Here is a 13,005-nt window from a genome sequence, read left to right on the forward strand (position 1 = left end):
TCTTTGTTGAATACATCCTATTACTTATTTAAGTATCTAAATTTCTTTATCTTGAAAATAAAGCTATAGTGGTTCTAAACATATGCCCCACGTTTCTTTTCTAATATTCCTTGTTTTAGGGAATGTAATTTCCCTATTTTAATTGTGACTTGATATAGCAACTCTTTAAAAAAATTAATAAGCCTCATGTCTCCTCCTAGAAGGTTAAACTCTCTAAAAGAACTGTTTCTTTTTATCTTGAAGCACTGTATACTTCCTCTTACACACTTTTTCTTTGCCTTGGATCATTTGCTGGGGTAAGAATTTTGTGAGCATGGTGATACTGATATGGTCAAGGAGATTGACATTTTTGCTACCTTTTATGGGTGGGCTTAGAAGTCTAACGTGCAGCCATGGTCTGTAAAGTCCCAAAATAACCTAAGTATCACCATCCAGTACAACAGATTCTGGAGTACTGAACTTCAGAAATGATGTGCAGTAATCCTTGTTTGTTGCTACAATGTGTGGGCTACTATGTTACACAAAACTAGATTATCTCATTATAATCTATTATTCTAATTGAACTCTACTTCCTTTATCACTGTTACCTATATATCCTTACACACACACACACACACACACACACACAAACACACACAAACAAAAAAAAAACTATTGTAAAAGTTTTTGATTGGCTTAAAAACATTTATTATCTTAAATAATGGATAATATTATGTGGTCAGACACTAAGAACAGCATAGGTCTGGCCAACTAAGTGACCCAATGATGTTATTCTCAACTTTTTCACCTGTACTCCTATGTTAGCTTTTAGGTTATTGATTAGAACTCCTCCAGGTGCAACTTTGCAGCCACAGTTTGAGACATCACTAGCACCCCAAGTTATCTTTATTTCTCTTTTTTGAAGTGAGGATAAAAACTCTCAGAGTATCTCTACTGGACAGCCACACATCTTGGAGGATGGAGTTTATTCAGACGCCATGCTTAAACCCAACTCCAGCCCAATGGGAGCACGACCATTGTACCTAGTTAAGTAAATCCTCTCTTTCTCTCAAAATTTTATTTGTGAGGCCCTGGGGAAATAGTATAACAGGTAAGGTGCTTGCCTTGCATGAAGCCAGTGCAGTTCAATACCTGGCATTGCATATATTATCCCTGAGATTCACCAGAAGTGATCCCTGAGCACCTCTGGCTGTGACCGTAAAACAAAATTTTTGTTTGAACACGGATTTATAATACTGTTAATGATGGTATTTCATGCAACGCCACACTCTCTAACAGTACTGGCTTCCCTTCACCATTGTATCATTGTCTCAGTGTCACCCCTTCCACCTTTTTCTGTAACCTGCCTCCTCACCTCCAACACAGAAGTAAGATCAGTAAAGTAAGTCCTCTTGCTAAAATATCCAATTTAGAAATTACTGATCATATTTTAAATCTAGTATTCATGTCTATATCCTGCTGCTTATCTGTGTAGGTATAATTGTTGGGTTTCCTGAAGGATTTGTTCTTATTTTATCCAGTTAATGAACCCCCAGCACTGTTTTACTTGTTTCGATTCCCCCAGCATTCTAGTTTTCAGGGTACATTGATAGTTCATGATAGTTAGAGATGGACAATATCATCAGACATCACTGGGGAAATGGCTGCATAAAATGATTCAGAAAGAATGGGGATACAGGACTGGAGATTTCACACTGACTAAAATCACGTTAGCAATTCGAATAATAGAATTTGCAAACAAATTTTAATTAAAAATCTGCCTGAAGTTGAAGTGATCATTTTAGCGGGTAGGGTGGTTGCAGTTAGCTGACCTGGGTTTGATCCCCCACCAGGAGTAATTCTTGAGTTCAGAACCAGGAGTAACCCTTGACCTCTACCATGTGTGCCCCTCTCAAAAAAAAATTTTTTTTTTGCTTGTTTTAAAGTCACACGTGGTAATGTTCAAGACTTACTTCTGGGAAGTCTTACATCACTCCTGGTGCTCAGTGGACATATATAGTTCTGGGAATTAAACCTAGCTTGACCACAGCAAGGCAAATACCCTAGACCTGGACTATTACTGTGATTTTAGAAGAATTATCTCACTTGTCATTTTTCTTTGTTTTGGCAGTCGAGTTCGTCCCTGAGATTTTATCAACCTCTCCTTGCTCATCCTTCTTAACACTGCCATAGTGGGGGCTCTTTTGGTGTCAGGCAAGTGAGGCCCATTGTTGTTACTATTTTTGGCATATTGAATATGTCATGGGTAGCTTGCCAGGCTCTGCTATGCGGGCTGGGGACTCTCGGTAGCTTGCCAGGCTCTCCAAAAGAGATGGAGGCTTTTAGGGCGGCCTCCAATTGCCCTTAGAAGTGTTCCCATGGTTCAAACCATATTTGAACCCCATCAAATATGGCGCGAAAATGATAGTGTGTTGCGGGAAAGCAGCCGCACCTTCTGGGAGTGGCCTGGAGTGTGGCAGCTGGGTAGTGGAGGTAGTGGAGGTCTGCTGGTGAGATATTTATCTGGCTCTGGTAGGGTGAGGAATTATTAGTTAAAATCGGTTTGTGAATTCCATTATTTTAATTATTGCTGCGATTTTGGTTAGTGTGAAATTTATAAAATTAATATCTTTAGAATGAAAAGACCCATATGTTATGTGCTTTTGATTCTGAGTAGCTGGAATAAGCCAGAAGTTAATGTTTTTAATGAAATGGTAACCCTTGACATATGAAATTATGCTTGATCAGCCACACAGCGTCTTTCCTAGCTCTTGAGCTGTGGGGCAAATAGCTGCAGCATATTGTATTAACGAGTTCTCCTACAGATGTACACATTGATAAGGTTGAACAGAGACTAACTGAAAAATAAAATGACTAGCGTATCTTCTGATGAGAAATACCATTTTACTGTTTTAGAAATTACTCTCTTGATAATATAATTAACCCAAGAGATAGTGGAAGAAAAACGTGTAATTCACAATAAGATTCATTTAGTTTTCTAACAGTTAAGGCCTTATATTTGACCTTATTATAATATAATTAGAATGGCTTATGTAGTCAATTTGCTAGTCATTTGCTGAAATCTGAAAAACCAAATCTCTTATTAATCTCTACACAAAATTCTAAAGGCAGTGATGATCTTTGACTGTACCTATTAAAGACTTCAGAGCTGGTTATAGTTTAACAGTAGTGGACAATGTGAAGGAAAAGGAAAATTTTAATGTGTATAGATGGTAGAATCATGACCAGTGAGTCCTAATGGAATCATAATTTTGATTGTGATAGTGTTTAAATGGTCATTCTTGGCACACCAATGGATATTATTTTCTTTAGTAACATGTTCTGTGAAACAGCACTTGCATTGGTTATTCTTTCCATTCAGTGATTTACTACAATTTACTACAGTTTACTACATTTTTATATGTACAGAACAAATACTTGCAGTTATATGCTCATTGCATTTTTAATGATTATGATCTGATGAAATAATTTTATTAAAAATAAGATCATTTTTCATTTAGCACTGCTTTCCTTAATTTTATTGGATCTCATTTCCCATTTCATCTTAACTTTCATTCTTGTAAAGTGACTTTCCAAATTCACCTTTAACCCATAAAATATGATGTCTAAAAATTTATAATAAAAAATTAAAATGTGATCTGGACTGTTGTTACGTTTTTTTAAAATTAGATCTATTCTAATGGCAAATTACCTAAAATAGTCATGAAAACATTTAAATGAAGTGCACTTAATGAAAAATCAGAGTTTGAAATGTTCAATCACAAATATAAAGACATGAAAAAAGTCTTTTTTTCGGGGGGGGGGTGTTGGGCTATGCCCAGTGTGCTCAGGGTGGAACTGAGGGGGCCATATAAGATTCTGGGGTAGAACATGGATTGGCCACATGCAAGGCAAATGTCCCACCCCCTGTACTATCATTCCAGTCCTCCAAAATAGCACTACAATTTCTTATAAAGGAGTTAGTGGAAACTGAAAAAAAAACTTTCAAGATAAAAATAAGGCATGTCAGATATAGTTATGAAACTATTACTACAACCAGATTGAGATATAAAGTAGAGAAAAATTAGTATTATGAAAAATTCATGATTCTGTTGTTTCAAAAGACATAGATAAATTCCTGTCAAGGTCATAAAGTTAAAAATTAAAAGAATGATGTGGAGAGAGAGACAAAAAGGGAAAGAATAATCTACACATGATGAGTTGAAAATGGAGAAACAAAAAAATTTATTAGTTTTTGTCACTTGTCTTTTTATTTGAAAAGATACAAAACTACAATATCAATTCACTGAGAAATGGCTTAATCATAGCTGTCTGATACCTATGATAGAAATTGGGAAGGTGCTCGTGAGTAATAGTTAAAGTTAATAAAAGAAAAATTGAGGGACTGAAGGGTAGTATAGTGGGTCAAACACTTGCATGCTGTCAACCCAGGTATAATCTGGAGCATTCAGATGGTCCCCTGTATACCTCCAGGAGTGATTTGAGTACAGAGCCCGGAGTAAGCCCTGAGCACCTCGGAGTATGGCTCCCAACAAAGTCTGAAAACACTTGAGCTACAATTTATATGAGTTAGATAAAACTTTGAGGTACCAATAACTAATTTGCTATGTAAAGTTCCCCCCCTCCACTGAAATGAATGGAGCCTTTTTGATTAACTATAAAATTAGCACAATATCAGTAGAAAAATCAGAGAAATAGAGCATAGGGGCCTAAGAGATAATTATGGGAAGGGCACTTGCCTTGCTTGCTCTTGACCAGGATTGGCCTTTGGCACCACATATGGACATATGAGCAATGCCAAAAGTGATCCTTGAGTTTAGAGTCATGAGTCATCGCTGAGCACCAGTCTGTGGCCCCAAAACAATCAGAAAAAGCTTAATAACAATGACAATGATAATGATCTTGGAAAATTAAAGAAATTTAACATAGAACAGTAACAAAATTTTAGTAACAAGAACAAAGTAGTCTTAGTTGTAGGAATGTGGTATAAATATCTTATTATTACAAAGGATAAACATGTAATAGGTGCTGCATTATATACACAAATATATGTGCATATTATTAATAAATATCACATATAACCCTTACTGAGGGCTGTTTGCCTTTGACTGTGATTAGTCTTATATAAAGGTATTTGTGTATACATGTATGTGCATATATGTATGCATATATATTTTTAAGAATGTCTTACTATATACCATAAATTTAGAATATAAATATTTTACTTAAGAAAGAGAATTGTTCAAGTAACCTGTTTTCTCCTTTTTCAATTGTGTGCAAAAAAATTGGTGTATAGTAGAATTCTTGTCATGGGCCTGAACCTGTCTTAATTCATTCCCTATACTGGAAAATACAAGTCAAAACAGATTTGTAACTTGGGAGATATGCAGTTTTTAAAATTTCACAAGTAAAAAGCAAAAACGAAATTACAGAAGTCACTTGGTAATAAATATTAACGTGCTGTATGATTTTGTATCATTGTATATCATGTATTATTATATATTATGTGTATGTACTTATAGATTCATCATTGCAGAAATTCAAATTCAGTTTTTTTTATTTCCTTTCAAAATCCTAGGAATTCATATATACAGGACATATCTCTGAAAGGATGTTAGTAGCCTGACTACCACCTAGCAGTAAATAAACTAGTTATTCTCAACTTTTTTCCTTTCTTTTTCTTTCTTTTTCTTTTTTCTTTTTTATGAGTTGGGGGCATTAGTGGTTACTCCTGCCCTGAGACCTTGAAGCGTGGAAGACCAAACCCAGGTCTCCCACATACAAAACATCAACTCAATCCTGTGACTCATCTCTTCTGCTCAGTGTCAGTGTGTTTGCAAAAACTTATAACTTCCAGAATCACAAATTGCCTTTTTTGGTGGTTATTTGACTTCTTTTCTTTTCCTGCAGGTGGAAAGATGTGATAGCTGATTCTTCAAGGTGGAAAAAAATCAAGAAGTCAATGTAGAATATTTTTGCATTTACTTACAGCAAAAAAGAAAGATAAATATGTATTTGTACTGAAACTTCCTTTTCGTGCAGTTACTCAAGCACAGTCATAAAGGGAACTTAGCACCAGAAACACCAAATAGAGCATCCAACCAGTGTCTCCTTATCAGGACATGTGGTCTGTATTTGACAGGAATTAAACCAATATCTTTTTTTGTGGTGGAGGACGCACCCAGTGATGCTCAGAGGTTACTCTTGGCTTTGCCCTCAGGAATCACTCTAGGCAGTGATTGGGGGACCATATGGGATGAAGGGGATCCAACCTGGGTTGGTCACATGTAAGGAAAATACCCACCCATTGTACGATTGCCTCAGATCCTTAAATCAATATCTATCTTAAAATACTTTGGAATCTTCGCAATTCACTTTTAAAGGTTTATTGCTTTGTGTTGTGTTCTGGTTACAAATCATGTGGAAAATATAACATCTGTGTTACTAATAACCAAAGGAAAATATCAAAGCTACATTTGAATGTACATTATATAGTTTAAACAATAACATGTTGGTAATCTATATTAGATGATAATAGAAATAGTGAAAACCACCACTTACGAGTGGTTTTCTAACTGTTCCTTGAAGAGCACAAAGATGCTATGAAAGTATCTCAGAAGACAGGAGGGCATGGAAGTCCCCGAAGCTCAAGCGGGAGCAGACACTCTTTGACTTCATGGGCCTTATATATGTGCTTGCAGTGTTCCACACACATTGTTTTTCTTGGAAATGAAGGGAGAGTTTTACTGACAAAAAAAATTAGTAAACCAATTATTCAAAGACTATAAATGTAATTTATGGGCATGCTGGAAAAAATTTAGGTAGCATTTGTTTGGGATTATTTGTTGCAATTTTAATACGAATGCTTAATAAAAGTTCTTGTCCACCGTAAAGATTATTCAAGATCTAAGGAAAAAATAGATCTTCAGTACTAAGCCAATATCTTCTGAATTTTAAATATATATGCATATGTGTGAGAATATTTATACATGTTCATATATATCAGAAAAATGTAAAACTAACCTTTATAAATTGGCAAAACTACTGGAAAAAAAACACTAAAAACATTAAGTGTTAAAGATATCAAGACAGGCTTTTAATATATAATACAAACTATTTTTCTCTGCCTATCTTTAAGCTATTCAAAACTAAAAATAACATATTTTCTTTAAAAATAGTTTTGTGTATATATATTGGAAAATGATTAATACTGTTTAAGTTCATTTTATCTCCAAAAATAATACCAACTTATTAAATACATCAAGAAAATGAAAATTGTGCCTGTTATTTTTTCACTCACAGGTGCAAGCTGAAAAATATGTATTTGCAAAATTTAAATATCATTTGGGACTATCTGTTTATATTTTAATACTGAAACTTAATAATGTAACATTAAGATTTTTTAAAGTCCGAAGCAAGAGTAGATTGTTTAGTTCGCACCAACATTTTCTGAATTTTGAATATCTATTCATATTTACCATTTGTTGTACATTCTTGTAAAGGTAGTTGATGTGACACTTTCATTTCTTTTCTTATGCTCTCCTTTTTATTTTTAAGCATCAAATAAAATCTTTGAGGCATGTACTATCTTGATGGATAATGATGTAATTGGATAAGCTTTATTATAATACAATACGAGCATGTATTAAATCAATTGGACAATGAAATCTTTTACTTTTTCTAAATTTACCAAGACTCTTTCCTGCCTTCACAGGATATTGGTTAATATAGAATTATCTGTGTAAAGATTCCAAAAGGCTTTTAGCAAAATGGTAGCCTATTGCTGTAATACATCCATGAACTTCAGAGGAAGGCTGCAGTGCTCCAGATGGCTTCCGCAGCATCCCTGGCGGGCTAGGGAGCAGCCGCACAAGTAGGGTGCTGATGGGAGCTCGGGTGCCGAGATGTGGCTTTGTGTGACTTTACCCAGCAGATAGGGTCGAGAGTGATTGTAGAAATCTGTTTTGTAAAACAGAATGATCGAAGAATAGAGATGGATGGTCAATTGTGCTACCAACAAAAGGCCACCTACTTTTAGCTTTCTAAGAAACATTGTATTATTCAGGTTGTTAATTCTAGGGTCAAGGGAGCAGTTTTGAAATTTGCAGTGAATTTTTCTGTTCTATTACAATTTCTATATTTTCTGCATTTCTAGTTCAGATTTCATCTCATTTTATTTCTTTTTTTAATAGGGAAGAGAAAATTTTAATTTAGGAAATGGGGAAGAGAGACATCAAAGAAAAGACAAAGCAACCAGAGTGACAATACAGCAGGCAGGGCGTTTGTGTTGCATTCGAAGAACCCGGATTCGATTCCTGGCATCATCCCATATGGTTCCCCATTCACCAGCAGGCATAATTTCTCTCTTTTCCTTTGTTTTTAGATTTTTTTAAAATCACCGTGGTATAGATCCTTACAAATCTGTTCATGATTAAGTTTCAGTCTTAGAGTGTTCCAAAACTCATCCCTCTACCAGTGTACATTTTCCAACACCTTTCTCTCCTCTCTCTCTATCTTTCTCTCTTTTCCTCCCTCCCTCTCTCTCTCCTTTTCCCCTCTCTCTCTCTCCCTTCCTCCTCTCTCTGCCTTCTTCCCTCCCTCTTCTCTTCCTCCCTCCCTCCCTCCTCTCTCTCTCTTTTACTCTCTCTCTTCTGCTCTGTCTCCCTCTCTCTGTCACCCCCTCTTTCTGCCACCCCTTTTGGCATTGTGGTTTTCAATACAGATACTGAAAGGTTATCAGGTATATCCTTTTACCTACTTTTAACACTCAATTCTTGTCCAGCGTGATCATTTGTAGCTATCATAGTCATACTGGTCCCTTCTCTATCTTACTTAACCTCCACACACCACACACATGTGGTTGATTCTGAACATTGACTCATATTTCTAGTCTCATTTTTCCCTGACCTACTATAGCTATACCTATATCTATATATATCTACATATAGAGAGATACAAAGATAGAGAGATAGATAGAGACAAAGAAAGCCTCATGAAGAAAAAAATATCCCAAAATATAATGTCCCTGAACAAATCATGTACCTCAACTATAGCTAAGATGTGGAAAACTCCAGTCAGACTGCTGATCTGGTCTTGTTTGCCTAATTGTCATTTCACTTAGTTATTTCAACTCTTAATTTCACTCGTGGAAGTTTCTTGTCCAGTTTTCCTCGATTCATTTAACAGCAACTCTGTTTCCAACTGCACAGGACACACAACTCCCACCCTGAACATTTTTTTTTTCTTTCCCATTAAAACTATGCAGATTCTGTGAGCAGTGCCCTGATCTCTCTCTACTTTCGCTAACTCTCATCTCCAACTGAGCTGTATTGAATTGTACTACACAATTTTCTTTAATTATTCAGACACATCATGTTGTTTCCCGTTTTTGTCCCATTTTTGCACACTTTTGTCTCTCAGAATGCTTTCCCCACCCACTGCACCTGTCTACCCCCTCCATATCCTTCTAAAGGTCTCAACCCATTGTTGGGTCCTTCACTGTATCTTTAAACTATATGAGCCTTGAATCATGTCTCTTTTATTCCATGTCTTCTGAATGTCTCGAGTAGTTACAGCCAAAGAGATAAACATGAAGTAAATATTAATACTAAGTTGTCAAATACAAAATTGAATCACTGCTGATGTTACCCAGAGGACCATATACTGTTCTGTGGATTAAACCATAGTTGGCCCCTATGCAATGCAAGTGCTATAATCCCTATACTATCTCTCTGACCCATAATCTGATATTCTAATTTATCTATTCAATAGTATGATCTGTAATTAATAGCATTGACTTCATTTTCTAGAAGGAATGTATAAATTTATATGAAGATGCATGGAAAAATTATTGTGCAAGAAGTTACTGAATTTCATTTAATTTTACTTTTATATTCAACATATAAATCTTTCTGATAAAACATTTAAATCACTGTATCACTATCATCCAGTTGTTCATTGATTTACTCGAGAGGGCGCCAGTAACACCTCCATTCATTCCAGCCCTGAGCTTTTAGCAGCCTGTACTTACTTGTCTTTCCAAATGATTGGAGGCTCTTTCAGGGTTAGGGGGATGAGACCTGTTATTGTTACTGTTTTTGGCATATTGAATACGGCATAGGGAGCTTGCCAGGCTCTTCCATTCAGGTGGGATACTCTCGGTAGGTTGCTAGGCTCTCTGAGTGACATATATATATATATATATGTATATATATACATATATATATATACATATGTATATATATACATATATATATATACATATGTAGTGTGTGTGTGTGTGTTTCCCTCTGATTTTAGGGGAAATGGGTAGGGAGCATCTTATGATGTGTCCCGCAACAACTTTGCAGCCTTGAGGTCCAGGAATAAGGCTCGGCCCAAGCGTGTGGAAAGTGGCCTGTAGTGTGGTGGGGGTTGGGTAGTGGAGGTCGCCTGCTGGAGCTGGGTTCCTTGGGGCAGGGAGGGCTCTCACCTGTCCCACTCTGGGGCACTTGAGTGAAAAAAGCCTGGCACGGAGTCTGGTGGCATCATTACGAGGGCCTCATTTTATGCTTCCTTCCAGGAGAAGCAGCCGTGAGTTCAGAAGGGTGACCAATGAGGAGATTATCTGGCACTAGCAGTAGGTGGCTTATGGGTCCCCTTGATCACCAGAGATTGGGGGAAGCAGGCAGAGGATCTCCGCTCCTGGGTCCCGTTGAGCCTAGAGTCAAAATATTTAAATATAGACATAAAATTAAGAAGGAAGATGAATATCATGCAGTGTTTTTATTGCTCTAAAACTCTTATGTGTTTTGCCTATTTCTCCTTCCAGAGGTAGGATATTACTTATACCTTTGGCAATCACTAATATTTTTATTAACTCCATAGTTTATCTTTTTCCATAATGTGAAATAGTTGGAATCATAGAATATGTAGATTTCTCAGACTGTCTCTTTTAATTAGTAATGTGCATTCAAGGTTTCTCCATGTCTGTGTGTGTACATGTGTGTATGTGGTTCCTATATTATTTTCACCTATGTAAATAAGAAACTAAAGCCATTTAATAAAATACCTATTCTAATTTGCCCCTCGAGGGGGTGGGGCGGGGTCCTCAGCCTTGCTATTTGCCTCTTGGAGATCCTGGAAAGCTCCCCCTGGTGTATTTGATTATGCCCAAAACAGTAACAATAACAGGTCTCATTCCCCTCACCCTGAAAGAGCTCCCCCCAATCATTGGGAAAGATGAGTAAGGAAAGGCTGCTAAAATCTCAGAGCTGAGACGATTGGAGACATTACTGGTGACCACTCGAGTAAATCAATGAACAATGGGATGATAGTGTTTCTAATTTTCATATATGCATTTCAACTCTGTAATCTAAAGTATATTACATTAAATTGTATTTTATACTTAGATATTTTTTTTTCTTTTTGGGTCAAACCCAGCAATGCTCAGGGTTTATTCCTGGCTCTACACTCAGGAATTACTCCTGGCAGTATTTGAGGGACCATATGGGATGCTGGGAATCGAATCCGGGTCGGCCACATGCAAGGCAAATGCCCTACCCGCTGTGCTATCGCTCCAGCCCCATTATACTTAGATCTTGTTATGGTAATAACTGTGTCTCATTTGTCATTAATAAAACTTTTAAAGAAATTCTGTGTTAATGTATTTTGGAATTTACATGGAATAGGTAAGGCCTACATATGTAAATTTTCCTCTTATTCTTTATATAAACACTTGACTTACAAAGATGTTCATTATGATCTGTTACAGGCATTGAATGTTCCAGTACCAATCCCACCACCATTACACATTCCCTCCACATTGTCTTCACTTTTCCCACCCACCCCTTAAGCCTACCCCCATAGCAGGCCCTCAATAATCTTAAATTGTTTGTTATCAATAACCTCCGTGGCTTTTTAACTTTATAGCCTATTTCTTTTTAGCGCAGGTCTGCACTATCTGTCTGTACTACAGTTTGCCCACCATACACATGGTTGCTATTAAGTTTTGTCAATAAGAATAAAGATACTATAAGAATCCATGCATAAGTTTCTGTGTGGAGATGAAATTTCAACTCCTTTGGGTAAATAGCAAGATAATACAGTTACTAGAATTTATGTTACACATATGTTTTCTTAGTGTTCCAAAAAATTCTATACTGTCTTTAAGGTGGACATATCATTTTGCCTTTCCACCAACAATAAATAAAAGACCTAGTTGCTCCATGTCCTCTCTAAATGCCCTGTTTGGTCTGGTCAGTATTCCAAATTTGGGATTTGAATCATTTAATAGGTGTGCAGTGGCATCCATTATTTTAACTCACTTTTGTGTGTGTGTGTGAAGTAATAAAGTTTTAAATGAAACTTGGAAACTTAGGAAGATGTGAAGAAAAGAAAGGGAGAGAAGTATGCTTTTGAGAGAGAACACCTGTTTCTCCAGAGTGGGAAAAGACAAGCAAAACACAGAGATAAACATTGAGATACATGTTTCAAGGGGGAATGTGGTCTTGAAGATAAAGCCAATTCATATTTTCCTGCAGTAGAGTATATTTTTATCTGTATATATTTTGTGTTGAGGTATATGTTTAGTGTTTGTGTCTAATATTCTTTTAGCACTTAGGATAAACTGCTGAGTTTCAGTTATGAATCTTTATGAAGTCCCCATGTTTCTCTTTTAAAACTGATAAACATTTATATGTGTCCAATATATGTGTCCAAATATGACAATATTTGGTAATAAAGTGTCCAAAATATGAATATATATTCAAAAATATTTGAGAAATTTATGCATATGTATGATTACCATCAGTTCTCTCATCTGTAAAATGGGAGGGAACATTAATCCTACTTATGACAAAATATAGGATATTTCATTGCCCATGGATGTTTCTATGTTTACATCCCTAGAAAAATCTCCCTTTACTTCTTTTCTCCTAGTTTTCTAAACTTACAAGAGGAAATATCTATTTTCTATTTATGTCACCATATCTTTAACTTTCTTGCAGTAAACATTATAAAAATAGA

This window comes from Sorex araneus, chromosome X (assembly GCF_027595985.1).
Source record: "Sorex araneus isolate mSorAra2 chromosome X, mSorAra2.pri, whole genome shotgun sequence".
In the NCBI taxonomy this organism is placed as follows: domain Eukaryota; kingdom Metazoa; phylum Chordata; class Mammalia; order Eulipotyphla; family Soricidae; genus Sorex; species Sorex araneus.